At 54.1% G+C, this 17919-nt stretch overlaps 1 protein-coding gene across 1 annotated transcript in view; it reads right to left on the reverse strand.

The window, feature by feature from the left end:
- GTF2IRD1 (GTF2I repeat domain containing 1) overlaps positions 1 to 2570 on the reverse strand; it is a 103447-nt gene extending 100877 nt beyond the window's left edge. The window contains exon 1 of the mRNA XM_039849521.1: positions 2292 to 2570. The gene's annotated coding sequence lies outside the window, so the exon portion shown is untranslated. The remainder of the gene's footprint in view (positions 1 to 2291) is intronic.
- Positions 2571 to 17919: the final 15349 nt, after the last annotated feature.

The raw sequence follows: 17919 nt of genomic DNA on the forward strand, positions 1-17919 counted from the left end.
GGGCCATTAAAGGAAGCCACCTATCCCCCTCAGGGGAAGGGTGGGAAGAACCTTCCAGGCAAGAGGAACAGCAAGTGTAAAGGCCGTTCAGATAAACTGCAGGATTCAATTAGTGGCCCAAAGAAGACAGAGTGGGCAGACAAGATGAACTAGACCCAGAATGAAGACAGAGCAGATGGAGTCTGATTCCAAGGTCATACTTAAGACGTGCTCGCCCCAAACTATAACCCACCACGTCACTCTGAGATCCTCACCTGGAGTCTCTGACAACTGGTCTACCACCAAACTGTGGCCACCCTGGCTGCCAGAAACAGGTGGGCTGCAAGAATAGCTGCCTCAGACCTCTATATTCATGTCTGCCTTCCGGACTATTTCCAAGCATCAAGCACTGTCACCATGTCAGGGGCTAGCCTGGCTCTGGGACACTGCCTTAAATGAACACATAAAAAGTATCTGTGATTAGCACATTGCAATAAACATCCCTTCCTCCAGCATCTAGAGAAGAGTCCTCTTAAGTAGGGCAAGTGTGCCCCTACAATGCTGTCTTCAAGACCCAGTTTTGCAACCTTTGGTCCCAAGTTCTCCCACATTTTGAATGAGTAGCCACAGTTTCAACCTTCCTGGTTTCCACTGCTGGGGCCCTCTGGGACCCTCTGAGTCAGAGCTGCTACTTTCTAGGTCACTCTCAGAGCAGGCTCCAGAATGGGGTGTGGTCTTAAGCCTCCCACATCCCAAAAGGAGGTTGGGGGTTCTGACATCCCACTGCCTTTGGGCCAGGCATGCCACTTAGTCCACCGATCCCTATTCAGAAGAGGTCAGAGTCCACCTCAAACACTCCTGGGCCCTGTACTCGGTGGCTCATGATGGCCACCTGACTGACCCTATCTTTGCTGTCCTCTACCAGCCCCTCCCAGCCAGCAGCCACCAGCTTCCCAGCTACCGCAGCCTCCTGCTCTGAATAAATAATTGATGCTGGTGCCCTTTCCCTTTGGGAATGACGCTGCTGAAATAAACGGGCTATGAGGAACCTCCCAAGCCCAGAAGCCCAAGGCCAGTACCAAGGAGCAAGCAGTCCTAGCCACTGGGCCACCAAACACACAGCAGAAGACAGCAGCCAGAGGGGGTGAGAGCAGCTTCTGGCCACCCCTTTCCTTCTGCTGTGAGCAGTAAGAGACACCCTCGCAAATGCTCACTCCTCTAGATGCTGTCCAGGCCTGCCCCTCACCCTGCTGCCAGGCCCAAGACAATCCCAGGGCAGCCCCACGCTCCACATCACTGGTACCGCACTCCATCCAAGGCCAGTGCTTTCCCCAGGTGCCCAGCAGGGAGACCCTAAAAGCTGTACTCCTGACTCTGGCTGTGATGGGAACATAGGAGCCTCCCACCCCAGGTGTGGTCCTGGGAGGCTGGGTCACAGGGCCAAATATCCAGAGCTGGAGGTCGCTCCAGCTCTGCTAGGAGGGCAGAACTCTCAGCTGTGTGGTGGCCCTCTGCCTTGGGCCCAGGCCAGGGCATCGTGTCTTTCCTTGGCCGCAGGCGGAGCCCAGGAGAAGTGTCAAGCCCATCATTCCCGGGGAATCAGGATGGTGGTGGGCATCAAGCACCTGGCAACCTCTCCTCGGAGTGGCCTGCCCGCCCATCTGCAGGAACTCAGAGGGTAGTCTGTGGGTACACAGGTAGGGCACCCCAACTTGCTCCTTTGAACCCTTTGTCTCCCCCCACACGGCCATCCTCTGAGTCTCCCTCCCACCCCCACAACAGGGGTTCGGCTGCCACCGTTATGGCCAGCCCCTTCCCGGGAGACCCCAACAGTGTGCTGGGGCAGTACTCGCAGTACTGGACTTAGCCTGGGAGTGGGGGGTACAGGCCAGGGAATGGCCCAGCCCAAGGAAGGCAGTGGGGTGGGGGTGCGGGCGGGGGCCGCGGCCTTCCCAGACCCCTGGGCGCCCGTGTGGGAGCCCGCTGCCACCGCCGCCGCGCGCAGCATAACTGACCTCATTCGCCAACTGCAGCAGCCTGCAGGCGCCCGCTGCCGGCCCGGGGCGCCCCCCCCCCACCTCCGGAAGGGCTGGGGGTGACAGCTCCCGGCTTCCACCCCCTCCTGGCAGGTGGGGGCAGCCATCCCTCCCCTCCCCCGGCCCGAATTATAATCCCAGTCACGTGCTTCCCAATGCACCCAAAAGCCGGACCCAGATTCTGTAACACCTTGAGGGGGAGGGGCGGGGGCCACGGGGGTGGGAGGAGAGGGGAGAAGGGCCTGGGCGCCCGCCCCCCGCAAAAGTTTCTCCTACCTTGGAGGATCCCCAAGCGCTCCTGCCAGCAGCGCCCCGGCCCCGGCCCGCGGCCAGGACGCAGCCTCCTGCCGCTGCCTCCTTAATTAATCCGGGAGAATGGGGGACGGCGCGGCGGAGGAGGCGCGGGGCGGCGCGCGCGGCGGGGGCGGGCGGGCGCGGGGCGCGGGCCGGGGAGGGGGCCGCGGCGGGGGCTCTCGGCCGGCCGGGGGGCTGGCGCTCGGCGGCCCCCACCCCCGGCGCGGGCTGCGGCGGAGGGCGGGGCGCGGCGCGGGGGAGCGGAGCCGAGAGCGGGAGCGCGGGGAGGCTCTTTGTTCTGTAATCCCAGTAAGATTGCCAGCCATTCGCCCCGGCCCTAATCCCAGCCCCGCGCAACACCACCCTCCATTGGCTGCCATTTACATACGGGATTAGCCCGCCCGGCCCGCCCCGCGCCCCGGCCTGGGCACCGCGGGGGGAGCGCTGCGCCCCCGCCCCGCACCCTGCGCGCGCGCGCACCGCCCCAGCGCCCGCCGCCAGGGGGGCCGGCGGGAGGGGCGCCCGCGGTCTCGGCGCCCCCTGGCTGCCCGGCGAGGCCCCTCCGTCATCCTAGCGCTGGCCAGGGGCGGATTAGGAAGCCGGGGCGCAAGGACCTGGCCGGAGGGTCAAGGTCACTCAGCGGGCGCGGGGAAGGATCCCAGGACCAGAGTCGGGGGCCTGGAGCGACCCGTAGGCCCGGCGCGTTGTCCGGGGAAACTGAAGTCGGTGCAGTTGGTCACTCCCACCTTGCCATTTTATCTTTCAGTGGCATGGTCCAGGTACCTTTTTCAGCCTTTGTCCCCTGGGATGTGAAGGAAGGCGGTGCTATGCCCAAGGTCTCAGCAGGTCCACTGGACACGCCAGGTCTCATCTTGTCTCTGGACAGCCCTCCTCCTGATCCCCGACCCAGGTTTTTGCCACCACTTTCTCCCACCATACTAAGCGTCCTACGAAATCAGGGAGCACACCTCCCATCCTCTCCAAAGCCATACGGATTAAGTCAGCACAGGGAGTGCCCTGAGTCCCGTGCTAGGCCCTTGCTATGCTGGACACTGAAGGAAGGTACACAGACCAGGCAGGCCCCAACCCCGGGGAGATCCTGGCCTAGATAGAGAGGCAAGCATATATTGAGAACCTACTGGGTCCTAGCGAAGCCCACAAGGTCTCCCGGCTAGGCCCCTGTTGGTCGCAGTGGGCACTTGGTAAAGGCTAACCTTGATTGTTCAGGGTTCCCCCAGCAAGCCCACAAGCCCTACCAGACTAAGAGCTCCACCCTAATAGGCTGTGTTGGCAGTGCCCAGGCCAAGGCTGAGCCCAAAGGGTGCCTTCCCCACAGTTGGCTAGAGAAATGGGGATTGGGAATGTACCCACAGACACTCCCTCCATCCCACGCTGTCCCCTGCCCTCTTGGGGTACCTCATCTCCCTCATCATCAGGACACCTCTGGGCACTCTGTCGTGTGGTCCCTCTTAGACCCATAATTCCCCTTGCCCAGAGCTGGCCTTTGTGTGGGGAAGAGCCGAGGTTGGGAGCCTGACTGTTTAGGTTCAAATTCTGGCTGTTCCTCTCACCACCTTGGACAAGGCAGTTCACCTCTCTGAGTCTCCATTTCCCCCTTCCTGCAGCCTCTCAGTCAACCACAGTGTGGGCCCCAGGGTGGATAACAGTGACGATAGGTACCCTTGTTAAGTGTCTCCTAGGTGTTGGGCATATTGCATATTAAATCTCTGTTCCTGACACTAATCCTGCAAGCAGGGTCTTACTGGCCTCATTTCACAATGAGGTGACTTGCTTAGAGACATACAAGTGGCGCTGCTGGGACTCACTCCATAGCCCTCTGCCCATTGACCTGTGGTCCCTCCATCATATATGCTCGTGCCCATAAGCTGCTGGGTGTAAGGCCTGGCCTCAGTGAGCCTGGCTGGGGAAAGCTAGTCCAAGGAAGGGCTGTCTGGCTAGGCTGTTGATTTCTGGAAAGAATGCTTGCCTGATCCCAAGTCCAGGAGCAGAGTGCCAGAAGCCTCTGGAGCCCAGGGTCTAGAGGAGCTGAAACCAGGTGTGTGCTCAGTACTGCCCTCTGCAGGCAGAATCCAGAGCAGCCTTAATACAAGGAGAGCACTAGGTGTGGATGCCACCTTCCTGCCTCTGGACTCTCTTCCCTGTGAGAACAGCCATCCTGACCCTAAACCAATCTAGTCAGGCAGACACTGGGGGCATTGTGGTACAGCAGAAGGCTTTGGTTTGGCACATCTAGGCCCCGTTCAGCCACATGTGACTGGGGTATGATAACTGGCTCCATGTTGACTGGCCGTGTCCTAGGGCAAATCAATTGGCTTCTCTGGGCCTTAGCTCTCCCATCTGTAAAATGGAGTTAAGATAGTCCTTTCTTTATAGGATTGCTGTGAGAATTAAGTGGCATAATTCAGGAAAAATGTTTATCATAGTGCTGGTGGTGTAGGTGCTCGATAAAAGCTATTTCTCAATTTTGCTGATTTCATCTAGGAATGAAGTCAGACTTGGAGCCTTGGCTTAAACTGCTCTTCCTGGGGAGGTGGAAATTCTAAACACAAGGTCATGGACATTTTTGTTAAGTTCAATTCCTTCTCCTGAGAAGGGCAGGAATAGCTCTCTCAGCTGCAAGGAGAATTTGGTTGAGAAGCCCTTGCCAGTGGGTACTCCTCACCTTCAGGAACTTCTCCTGCCAGACTTATGAAGCACAGTTGTACTGGCCCTGCCACATCCTCCACCAGGTCTGGCCAGATCCCCCTACTACACAGGTGTAGAAACTGAGTCCCACTGCCTTCCTCTTAACAGTCTTGAAGCCAGAGGACTTCTCCTATTACAAAGCCCTTTCCATGCCAACTTTCACTTAACCAGGTGGGCCTGACTTCCTATTTCACAGATGGGAATGTAGGATGGCGGGTCACTTGCAGAAGTGAATGAGTGAGTACCTGGGCGTCCTGTTTCCCCATCAGTCCAGGAATGCCCAAAGCAGTAGTTGGTCTCTTCCTCCTGGCCCAGTGTGTGTGTTCCAGATTCTCTGACCAGCAGACTGGCCACCAGGGACACCTGCCCGTATGGACTCAGCCCCTGCTCCCCTGGAGTTTGGGCCCAGTCCTGGGTTCGTGACCTCCTGCATGTATCATTTTCTTTGCCATGATTCTGGGCCAGTTCCCTGGAGGTAAGACTCCTGGGTCCTGGGGGCGGGGGGAGGAGGGGAGGCGGGGAGGGCAGGTAGGGGGACAGCCCAGCCATCTCCAACAAGGTAACCCTTCTCTAAACATTAGAGCAAGCCCAAAGGAAGCCTGGGGCTGTGCTGCCCTGTATGTGACCACAAGGGACCAAAGGTGAGGACAGTGAACTCAATGCTCTCATCTTTTGGGTAAGCACACTGCAGTACTGAGAGACAAAGGACTGACCCAATAGCAGCCTAAGGGTGAGTGGCAGGGATGGACCTCAGGGTTCCCATCCCCACCTCCCACTCCTTTTTACCATCTCTAGGGCTTTCCTTGTATTTTCAGGGATATGATTTTTATCTTGTAGTTGCTATTTATCCTTTAAAAATGAGATGAATGCCTCAGGAATCAGTTACTCCTATTTATTTTCAGAGCAGCTTATCTCCTATTCCATCATGGAAACCAAAGGGAAAATAAAATTTGGTATTTAAAAATATGCTTTTAAGACAGCATGCAAGATCCATGAAACAAGGGCAGAGAAGATGACCATGGACTCTGTAACCTAGATGTTAGATGTCCCTCCCAGCCAGGGCACTCAGGTGGTGTGTGGGCCGCGGAGGGGCAAAGGTGATGGGCTTGCTTGGGGGCCCCAGAGTCTGCAACCCAAATCTTCACCTCCTTCCCCCATGAAGAGCCATCCCCTGGGCCTCCTGGCATCTCTTTCCATCCCCCGCCTGTGCCCCATCTTTCCAAATCTTTGTCTCCATGCCTTGTCCAGGCTGATAAGGACAGAAATCATTTCCTTTACTGGGGTATTTGATCAGCAGAGTAACCTCTTAGAGTCCTCCAAGCCTTCCGGAACCCCTAAAATAAAGCCCTAGTGTTGGGATTTCTGGCACCCTGGCAAACCGAGGTGGGGATAACCTGGACATAGGGAGGTCTTCCATTCGGACATGGGCAGATCTGCAGCCTAGCCTTGCAGGCCTAGAGTTGGCCCTGGTGAGTAGTTTAGGGCAGTGCTGGCCAAGAGAAATAGGATGTGACCACAAGTGTACGCCACAGAGGAAATTTAAAATTTCCTAGTAGCCACGTTAAAAAAGTAAAATGCTGAAATTAATTTTAATAACATTTTATGTAACCCAGTATATCCAAAATGTGCTCATTTCAACGTAATATTTTTTTAAAATTTAGGTATTTTACATTCTTTTCTTTGTACTAAGTCTTTGAAATCCAGTGTCTATTTTATACTCACAACACATCTCAATTTGGATGAGACAGACTTTAATATGTAACTAGTGGCTACGTTTTAGACAATGCGGTTCTGGGGGATAATTTTCAACCCTTTTTAAGCCATAAAGCCTTTTTCCAATAGATTCTCACATAGAAACTCAGTCCATACAAGAGAAAAACATGGTGCTGCTCTAAATGGGAGCAAGAGTGGGGGGCCTGGAGCTGCCCTGTCATGCCTTTTCATCCGCTAGTTCCTCTGAGAACTGCTCAGAGCAGCCATCGAAACTTCTAAAAATAACAATAACTGACATTTATTGAATGCGTACCCTAAGCCAGTCCTGCTGCCTGGGGTAAGATAGTCAACTTTACATAAGTCCGAAAAGTGGGAATCACTGAGACTGCCGGTGAGGCCTGCAAAACCCCTAGCTGGGAGAAGAGGGGACAAGTGGGGAACAAAGTTATTGCCCCTCACGTCACCCTCCACAAAGGACCTCTGCTTCCCAGGTCCCAGTATCTCCAGCCTCTTACCTGGGCCCAGTGCCCCTCCCACAGCTTCCCAACCCCAGCAAGAAGCAACAGGCTTGGTTTTCTAGCAAGTACCAGGCAGCTGCTCTGCCAAGTGAATTTAGTTATAAATTAGTGAAGATTTAGAACAACTTAAGGGCCAAAAAATGAAAAACAAGGGGAAAGCACTTTAAAGCAACTTCCCCAGGCACTGTCAGAAAAAAACAGGGTATGTTGGAAAGCTTTGAGGGGACTTCTGCTTGGTATGTGTCTCAGTGGAGGGTCAGGGGAGAGGGGACGCCGAGCAGCCAGGCTCCCTCTCCCTTGCTAGGAGCCCAGCACAGCAAGAGGCTGAAACTCAGATGCATCCCTTGGGATGGTTTCTTCTCTGAACCTCAGTTTTCTCATTTGCAGAGAGGGTTGCTATCACAAGCCAAGGCCTACATGGAGTTCAGCCTCAGCCCAGAGCTTGGCACACGGACAGGAACCAGATACAGCAAGTGGATGAGCTGAGGAGTCAAGTGGGAGTATCTTCCATCTCAGCTCAGCTATTGACTTTGGGGGACCTGGACTTCAGTTTTCTTATCTTGTTTGCTTATTAAGAGTGCAGGTCCAGACCTTTCCAGGAGATGTGTTGACTCACACGCAATGGGTAGGGGAGAAGCCTGGGACTGCATTTTAGAACAGAGTTTCCAGCTCTTTCTGATACACATTCAAGTGTGAGGAGTATTGGCCTTCATGTTCTCAGTGAGCCGTTCAGGCTCTGGCATCTGTGGTTTCACTGCACAGCCATGCAGTACCATCCTACAATAACATCCCTTGTGCCACCAGGCACTCAATGCTGTCTCTCTGTCACAGGCTGCTGGACTAGCCCTGAGATGGTAGGGCCCCGTTTCCACACCAAGGCACCCTCTCTGCAACCAGGTGTCATGTACATCCTACCCCTGCACCTGGGAGCTCTGGGCCAGCAGTTACATATATAGCAATGAATGGGGCCCTGGGCACTGGAGCCAGAGGGTTTACCCAATTCAGCCTGAGGAGGGAATGGGGTTGCTGAGTTCTCAAGGGGAATGGAGAACCAACAGGACAGCCCCCTCTGGCTTGCATGCCAAAGACCTACTGGTTCAGGACCCCAGCACATGCTAAAATAGTTCTCTCCCATCCCAGAATTTTCTGGGAACCTACTGCACCCCCCACACCCCAGGAGAAGACTTATCACACATCTCTCTCTCCCCTACCAGCCTTTCATAACCCAGCCCCCAAGTTCTGACCTAGGCCTTGGAACCAAGTCCTTGCTTTTGCATCAGGGAGTGAAAGCAGGCCTCTGCACAGCGTTTTTACATGTACGTTCCTTCTAAACCCAATGCTCTGCCTGCCCCTGCCACATCTGCTCCTTATCCTCCAGGGCTCAGCCTTCCTGACGGCACTGATGGGGCCGCCCATCCCACCAAGGCTCCCAGAGCCCCTTAGGAACTCTGAGCAATTGTCCTGGTCAAAATTTTACACTGGGTGAGCAATTATTTGATCCCCGTCTAACTCACCCATTAATCTCTATGCTCATGTGAAGACAGAGCTTGGGGGCTTGTCCTTGTGCACCTTGCCCAGCATGTAGCCTGGAACACAGTAGAGGTCTACAAACATTTGGCGATTGAATGAAAGGAAGAGAGAGGGAGAAAAGGAAGAAAGGGAAAGAAAGAAAGAAAATGGGCCTCATCTGTCCGATGTCAGGTGACTTGTCAGTCTCTTATTTTCTCTTTCTCTCCATCTGTTTGTTGCCGTCTTTTTAGGTAGCTCTCTCCCGCAAAATCTGTGCGCGGGTCTGTTTCTACGTCCCTGTTTTTGCTTTGTCCTGTCTCTCCTATCGTATTCTCTCCGTGTCTGATCCCAGTTGTCTCTCTCGATTGTCTAAGTCAGTTCCGTCTTTCCTGTGATGCTCTCCGTCATCTCTCTCTCTCTTGCGCTGAGCCTTTCTCTCTCCCAGCTATCTCAGGTCTTTCCTCTCTGTCTCGGGGATCTGTCTCTCTCTGTCTCTGGGGGGTCTCTGCGTCCATTGCTCTTTGTGTCTCTCTCTCCTTGCGCCTCTGTCTCCGTCATCTCTGCTTTCTGCCTCCTCCTCCAGTCCCGTCCCCTGGAATCTTTCAAGAACAGCGAGAAGCATGTAATTGAGCTGGGGCCGTCTCCATGGTTGCAGCTGTGGAGTAACTGAAAGATCAATTTGGAATAACTGTCTCTGTAATAATTGTGCCTTAATAGTTTCTGTGAGGCAGAGTGGGGCTCTGTGTGAGGTGGCCAGGACCGCCCTGGGACCCTGGCAGGAAAAGCCCACCTGGAGCCTCCAGTATCCCTGGGCCAGGATCTGGAGGGGGCACTTGGCTTTGGCCAGAAACAGAAGGGGTGCAGGAGCAGATGAGTAGGAGGGAAGCCAGTCTCACCCCCTCCCCCTCCCAGAGGTGCTCCTGCCTCTCTGCTCCTACCCGCTGCGCCCCACTCCTGTTTATAATTTATGCTTACGATCAGAATTATCAGCAATAATGATAACATGATTATAATTGCCGAGCTGCCTGGCTCAACTGCAGTGCTGTTGGTAAATATTATGATAGAGAGTAGCATGAGGTCACTGCCTCCCAAAGCTTGAGGGACGGCATGGGGAATAGGAATGCCGCAAGGGTTACGTGGTTCCTCCCCTGGTCCCCAACCAAACCCACCCGCTCCTCTGCAGAGCACTTACTGCTCGACCATTTGCCCATCCATTTTAACACCTAACAATCCTCTCTATATTTAACTGAAATCATCCTGCTTTAGGCTAGGCAGTAACCATTTGGAAGCCCACAGGTGTGGGGCACATCATCTGTTGACTCACCAACAGAGGGCACTCTAGAGCTGTGGTGTGACTTCCACCTGGGAGGTGAGGCAGCCCAGAGAGGATGGTCCTTCCACACCCAAGTTGGGTTTGACCAGTGACTCAGCTCCCCAGGAGCTCAGAGGTCGTCTCAAGGGTCTTGCCAGAAAGCTAAGGATCAGGACAGTGCCATTGCCTTAGGCATAGGTCCTGGGAGACGGGATATTTCTGGCATCCAGAGACCCCCTTTCTGCCCAAGAGAACTAAGGCTGGAGGCCCAGGGTAGGAGCAAGAACTGCAACCTGCCTCAGACATAAAAATAGCCCCTTTAAGAGAGCCCACCCAGATCATCCAAGGACGGGGTGAGATGTACCCACTGCTGCCATTTAGCAGGCCCACTCCGAGCTAAGCCCGCTCGATGTGCGTGGAACGGGCCCTCGCTCCTCCTGTGCCTCCCAGCAGCCTGGAATTACTGTCAGTCTCTGCTGCTGTCAAGTCCATATTTACAAAAGGCTGGTGAGCTCTGAGAGTCAGTGAGGCCATGAGCAAGGACAGTGAGGGCCCAGGCAGCGATGAGGACGGGACTGCACTTCATGGCTGCTGCGTGGGCGGCAAGGAGAGGCTCAGCACCCCCATGTTGTATCTGGGAACTCTAAGGCTCAGAGAGACTTGCCCAACTGCACAGAGCAGCAATTGGCAGGGCAGGATTTGCCCAGGGCCCATTCGTGGTGACCTGGAGCCTCCTGGATAGGACAAGCCGGCAAGGCCCCAGTCCCTGGTGTGCTGCATTATTCATAAGCCCAACATTCCCCCCGGGATAAACATTCAGAAGGAGCGTTTCAAATCCACTTGCCTGCTCTGAAAATGAGCAGAGAATGCCGGCGTCCGTGGAGGCGGTACGCCCAGACTCCTGAGAGCCCTGGGAAAGCTCACAGATGACCTATTTCTGTCCCCTCACCTGGGGCTCCTGAACATTGGGGCCCAAGACCCGTGAGCTTGGCAAGCTGGGCCATGCCCAGAGGAGGTCCTGAGGCCAGATGCCCCTCTCTGCCCACTTTTCCTGCCCTGGCCTGGGGACAACCCAGCCCCCAACATCCCAAGTGACTGCGGTCCTTGGAACTTGTCAGGTCCTGGGCAGTTGGTACGACTTGGGGATCCTCCGGGATCTAAGAAGCTCAGAGTGCCTCAGCTCCCTGCCAGAATCAGGCTGACACACTCTTAACTCATGCTTTTGTGGCCTAAAAAATAAAGAGGTGCCACGCTGTTGTCTCAAGATGCCCCAGAGCCTCCCCTCTCCTTGAGCTGCCTCTGCACTTCTCCATCAGACCCTTGGAAGGAGCACGTTAGAGGCCCTCGACACTCACGTATGGCCTGAACTCCAGGGCACACCTTTTCCAGAAGGTGCCTCAAAGATGGAAATGTTAATTTAGTTAATTAAAACCCACATCAACATTGTTTTAAAAAAGGAGGTCAGTGCTCTGGACCAAGGTCACAGAAAATGGCCTTGGTTTCAACAGCAAGAGGGCAAATTGATAACTGCCCATTTGAAGTTCAAGAGTGGGTATCAAGTGGTCAGGGGTGGGTGGGAGCTGCACCTTCAGGGCTGGGCTGCTCAGATGAGGGAGAAGAAGGGAAGGTAACCCAGGTAGAAAATGTGGGAGAATACATTTAAGTAACCTATCAATCAGCTCAGGTCCCCAAGGAGAAGGGTAGAACATGTGTCACTATTCCCTGAGTGGCTACGGGGAGCAGTATACAGATACAGGGAGCCAGGCCTCACCCTCTGAATCTCCTTTTTGAATCCCCATAACCACCCCGAGAGCCCTACTGCACACCAGTACACTGAGCATGGGCTGGATTTCAGCCCCTGTCTGTCCCTGAGCACAAACTACCAAGGCCAGGTCCCCCAAGGCTGAGGGCTGGGACCCTTTGAGATCTCAGAGGGTCCTTCAGGTGACAGAAGAGGACCATTTGCTCCACGCCAGGGCAGGAAGGTAGGAGTTGCTGTGCAGCTGCAGGCAAGCCCCTTCCCTCTGAGCCTTGGTTGGTCCATTTGTAAAATGAGAAGTTTTGTCTAACATTTTAATAAATTTCCCTCAGCTTCATTCTAAATGATCTAAAAGGGACCATCTAGAACCAAAGGGAACCCATGGATAAGGAGAAAGAGCTTGTTGGCCCAGTGATTAAGAGTGCAATCCCCAGCTCTGCCACTTGCTAGCTGTGTGTCTTTGGGTAAATAACCTCACCTCTCTGTGCATCAGTGACCTCACTGATCAAATGGGGATGAGGAGCTTGCCTCCCTGGAGGAGGTGCCGTGGGACCTAAATGAGTTCCTGCATGCTAAATGATCAAAATGGTGTCTGGCATGTAGGAGGCTCCAGGGCATTAGCCTCTACTACCTGGCCTTGGCCCAGTAGGGAGGTGGGCCAGACACCTGAGAGGATGGACACACCGGACATCTAGACCTGCCATGCCAGGCCTTAGTGGTCTGGCAGGCTGTGAGCAAGTGAGCCAGGGCTGAAGTCCGGCCATGCTCAGCTTGCCAGGCCACAGAGGCACAGGGCTGCTCCACAGTCAGCTCACCCTGGGGCCCCAGCATAGCATCTGCCCGGAGCAGAGCCGCTTTGTAATTTGTTCGGATCCTACCAGCTCCAGGCTACCAGTCCCCTGCCCCTTGGGCCCTCCCGAGAGGTGCCCCTCAACCCTTCTGGACATCTGGGCCTCCTGCCCAGGCTTCCCAAGAGCAACGTCCAACTCTGAGAAACCATCTGTCCAGGCCCGCCTTATCTGAAGCCTCACTGGACCTGGAGCTTCCTGTCACTGCTGATGGCTGAGACTGTCTCTCCCTAAACTTCTGGTCCTTTCCAGTTAGCTGTCCCCACAAGGCCAGGGCTCTAGTATGTCTTGCTCTCTGCTTCATGTCCTGTATCTAGAACACTACCTAAAGAAGCTCAGTACATGTATGTTCGCTGAATGGGGTGGGGCTATCTAGGGCCTGGACCTGGAGTGCAGCCCCGCCGTCTCTGTGGCATGATCTTCCACCCTCGCCTTGCTGTGGGTCCTCTGGGGCCAGTGCTGAAGGCCTTCCAGAGCTGCTGCTCAGGTGGACACACATACCATGGCCAGCCAGGCACTCAGAGAACCCCGAGGTTCCTGGACGGATGACCACCGGGTGTCCTCAAAGTCCCCAGTCTGCCTGCCAACACTCTGTTCACCTCTCCAGATCCAGCTGTCATGTCACCACCTCTAGCGAGGGGGCCCTAATCTCAGGCTGGTCAGCCACCTGTCTAGGCCCCCATAGGCTCACAGTACTCTGCCCCTGCTTAATCTGCTTTGCAGAGAACTGAGTAAAGAAGAAAAAGAACACCACACGAGACGCTTCCCTTCCTGCCTGGCTGGGGCCAGCCATGTAAGTGCTGAACAAAAACATGGGGCACATTGTTCAACAAGCAAGAAAAGTGTTTCTTGAAAAGTACTAAAACAAAACGTTTTCCTTTCTCCTGTGATCTCGCTTTTGACTTCTCATGGTGTTAGCTTTGTTTGTTGTTTTGATTTGCTATTCGATGTCATTCTAAGTAAAGAAAAATTAAAAATTAAAATTATTTGCATTGTGACATCTCATTCTTTACCATCCATCTTTATATTGTTCAATGCCAGTCTTGAATGCAGCTATAAGAACATTTAACTCGTAGGTGGAATCACCAAATTCACACATTTCATACTGTGGCTCGTCTGTGCATATGTATTTCATTTTCGCCCCGACAGTGAAAGCGCTGTACAAAACTAACTCGACTGTTTTTATTTCACTTCTTGATACATAAACATTCAACCAACTCCCTCTCCTTTGGGCTTATGATGTGAAAAGAAGGACTGAAAGGGAAAACTATGCATTGCCCTATCTTTCCTTTTCCTTCTATGTCATCATTTTGGCTCATACAGGGAAGTAACAAGTAAGAAAGGATGTGATAGGTTTCCTTGGTCCTTTTTGTTTCTTAGAAAGCCATTGCCTTTTTTCTACATTTGCGGCAAGGACTGGTTTGAACAGAAAGTGGCCTCTCAGGGCTCTTAGTGGTTCCTTGATATGACATGCTTACCTTGCTTGAGTCTCACTGAACTCCTGCTCATCCTGGGTCCACTGGAATTCCGTGCCCGTGGGGCACCGCCAACACTGTATGCAAATATGGCGGCATGGCACAGGGACACCCATGTTCTGAGTACCCCTCCTGTTCCTGCTCCTGCTCACTGTTACCTTGGATTCATTTACAGAACACACAAAGAGAAAATTATTAAGAATTTAAAAACGGCAACGGCCGAGCATTAAACCAAGCATGGAGCCCTTCTGAGCACAGGGCCCTGTCTGGCTCAAGAAGCCGATCCTGCCAAGGGGAGCACAGTTTGCCCATCTGCCTGTTTGCACATCCACCTGCAGGGCTGCTGTTTTTTACTGCTGGAACCCTAGGGGTCCAGCTCAGGGCTGCCTCATCGAAGGCCAGTCAAAACCATTGCCCCAGCATGGTCTACCTGGGACCCAGGCCCAAGCTTCAGCTTCAGGAGCCCCTCACCTGCTCCTCCTCCTGCCCAGAAACCAGAAACCTGCCTCCCCACCCGTGCTGTTCTTGAGCTATGCTACCTTCGGTGCGAACCTCCTGTCTCTGTGAGTCTCAGACAGCAGTGGTACCATAGGCTCCCTAACTCGCTCCATGAGCTTGCCGTCAGCCAGGCCGGGGAGCAGTTGTCCTCTCTCATCCACCTCTTTGCCACACTTGGGGACATTTTAGTGAACTGTCAGTATTTATGGTCATGCAGATTTCACTGGCCCTGGGCCTCGGGCAGCCTGGACCTCTTCCCAGATTAGGCGTTGTTCATCATACAGTGCATTGGTTTCCTTCCCAGTTGGAGTTTCTGCTGGCACAGCCGTATTTTCAGCACTGGCACTGTGTTCGTATTTAGGTCAGGCCTATTTTAATTCCCCTGGGACTGGTGCTGGGCTGAGACTGCCTTCCGGGGCTGACATGGAGAAGTACTGGGTTGGTTCACCCCAGCTGGGCTGCTGAGGGTTTGAGGAGGTGGCAGAGGGAGGAGGGAAGGAGGTGAGGAGGCAGGCAGGCAGGGGCAGGTGACCTCAGCCTCATCTGGGGCCCCTTCAACCTGTCCCTTCCTGTGGAGCCCCCCAACACATACGTAGGGGCGAGGAGAGGGCATGATTTATGTTCCACCAATGTGCAGTATGATTTTGATGCCCTCTCTTGCCTCAGTTTCCCTACCTGTGTCATGAAGGGCTGTTTTGATGATGCTAGCCAGCGTGTCTAGGTCTTTGTGTTCTTGCGATTAAGAGCACAGGCTGGTGTCCTGATGCTGCCATCGTGTGACCCTGTCAAGTTATAAAACCTCTCTGTGCCCAAATGTCCCCAGCTGCAAAATGGGGATAAAAATAGGAGTGATCTCAATCAGTATTGGGAGTGAGATGACAGAAGGCATGTGAAAAAGTGGTCATGTGGCCACTGCCTAGTACTTGGTAACTGCTTGGCAGGAGGTAACTGGTGCTGGTGGCGTTATTATTGGTCATCCACACAAGGTGCCCCTTACCTCCCAGCCCCTCCTCAGCCTAGACTGAGCCTCAGATGCTGGGTGCTCATTGACATTCTGACACCAGGATCCGCGCCCAGCCTGCGTAAACCTATCCCATGTCTATCACCAGATCTGGTAATTAACACCCTTGACGGTTTTTATTGGAATGAAGCAGGACCTGCACATGACTTGCTTTTTAATTAATAACCAGCCTCCCTCCTCAGTCCCCTCCCCTCCTCCTGCTGTCCTTCAGGACAGGCTGGGGTGGGGGCCTGGAGCAGCCCAGGACTGTTCAGCTACCTCTGGAGGGAGGGGTGCACGGCAGGGCCCAGGGAGGCGGCCCCTGGTCATCTCCCCACATATGCCCCAAACCTTCCCTGTGCAGGACAGAGAGCTGGCTCTGACATGGCCCCTGACCTTGGGGAGCATGTAGCCCAGAGTGGCCAGACCCACAGACACATCGATCCCAGGAAAAGGTGCTACGGAAGAGCAGAGCCAGAAACAGCCAGCTTGGCCCAGAAGCGCTGGGAAGGTGCCTTTGAGCTGTTGCTTAAAAGATGACCGTAGCTCTCCTACAGAAGAGAGAAGCCACCGCTCCAGGCTTCAGGAGTGGCCTGTGCGAAGGCTCAGAGTCAGGGCAAGACCGGGTGATTGGAATGGGTCTTCGCTCACTAGAGAAATGGGGAGTACTGGGGACGTGGTGGGAGAGGGCGCTGAGGAACCAGGCAGCACGGGCCTGAGCTTAGGGGTAAGAGCTTGGCTTTACCCTGTGGGCAACACGGAACCTCAGCAGCTTATGTACAGAGAAGCGACGTGATCAGATCTGATTTTTAGAATCACTGTTTCGGTGTCCGGGGTGTGAAAGGGACTAGTGGGGAACAGGACGGCTGTAGGGGTAGCTGGTTGTTAAAGCCGGGGTCCATGACCAGGCTCTGAGGCCTGGTCACCCCACCAGGGGCCCAGGAGCTTGGACCTTCTCAGCTCATGTGGCCTGGCAGCCTCCCTCCTCCCCTAAACTCACCTCCTTCATCCTGCTATTTTTAATGTAGCACCTTGTTGAGATTCAAATGAGCATCTCCAATCTGGGCTCTTTTGCATAATTTCCCTCAATTAACATTTTTAAGATGTCAAAGAAGACAGTACACACCCCCAAATGGAGACTCCCTCACTCGAGAGGGGTCCGGCTTCTTGGGAGAGGAGCACTCTCCCCTCGTCCTGAAAGCCAAGTCCCTGACAGGGACTTGTTGAGCTTGACCGAATGAGCTTGGGTGGGCCCTTGGCCTGTCTGGGCCTCGGTTTCCCCATTTGTGAAATGAGGGGGCTGGTGGCATGATCTCTAAGGAGCTCTGCCCACTCTTGGCTCACAAACCACACGCGGTCTCCTTTTCTCCTGGCAAGCGTGAGGACAGTAAACCCATTTAACAGACAAGGAAACTGAGACCCAGAGAAAGGGAGGAATTTGCCCAAGGTCATTTAGGACTTTGGTGGTGGCATTAGACCCAGTCCCTCCATCTCACTCAGTAAGGTCTCCTGAGTTCTATGGGCTTCCAGGGTATTTGGGAAGGCAGACCCCCCCCACGGGAAAATGATGCCCCTGAGGGCTGGGGCAGCCAGGAAACCCTTCCTTTTTGTTCCCCAGGTCTTAGCCCAAACTTGCCTCCTTCAAGTAGTCTTCTCAGATCTCTCATTTCTCTGAGCTACTTTTGTCCCTTGCCGTCCACATTGCCCACCATCGCGCGGTCCCCTCAGGTGGTCCTCTTCTCCCAGAATGCTCTGGTCTCCTTGCTAGGTGGAGCTTCATGAGGGCAGGGATGGAAACCCCTTCGTTTCTGGCCTTCCTGCCTCCTTGTCCCAGGAGGCTTTGCAAACAGGGCTGGCCATCCCAAATGCCTGCATCTAACACGTGGCAGGACACTCCGTGTACACTGGACGTGTACACGTGTTTTTGACTGACAAGTCCAAATAGGATTTGAGTTACCATATAGGGCTGAGTTTCTGTTGGTGCCCAATAAGGCATTTGGGGATTTTGGTCACTTTGCTTCCTAAGTCCATGTCTCCTCGTCTGGAAAATGAGAATTCACAAGCTTTTTAGAGGGCATCTCTTACATGCAGGGCACAGTAGTAGACCCTGCGACCCACGGAGGAAGCAGATCTGATCATCCTTGTCCTCTCGGAACCTAAGTTTAATTAGGGAGACAGACACATCTAGGAAAAGATATCAGGTTATTAGATTAATGCTCTGAAGAGGGCAAGTAACAGGCCACGGGGACGTGGTGGAGGGGAAGACGCTAGT

This window comes from Pteropus medius, unplaced genomic scaffold (assembly GCF_902729225.1).
Source record: "Pteropus medius unplaced genomic scaffold, Ma_sr-lr_union100, whole genome shotgun sequence".
In the NCBI taxonomy this organism is placed as follows: Eukaryota; Metazoa; Chordata; class Mammalia; order Chiroptera; family Pteropodidae; genus Pteropus; species Pteropus medius.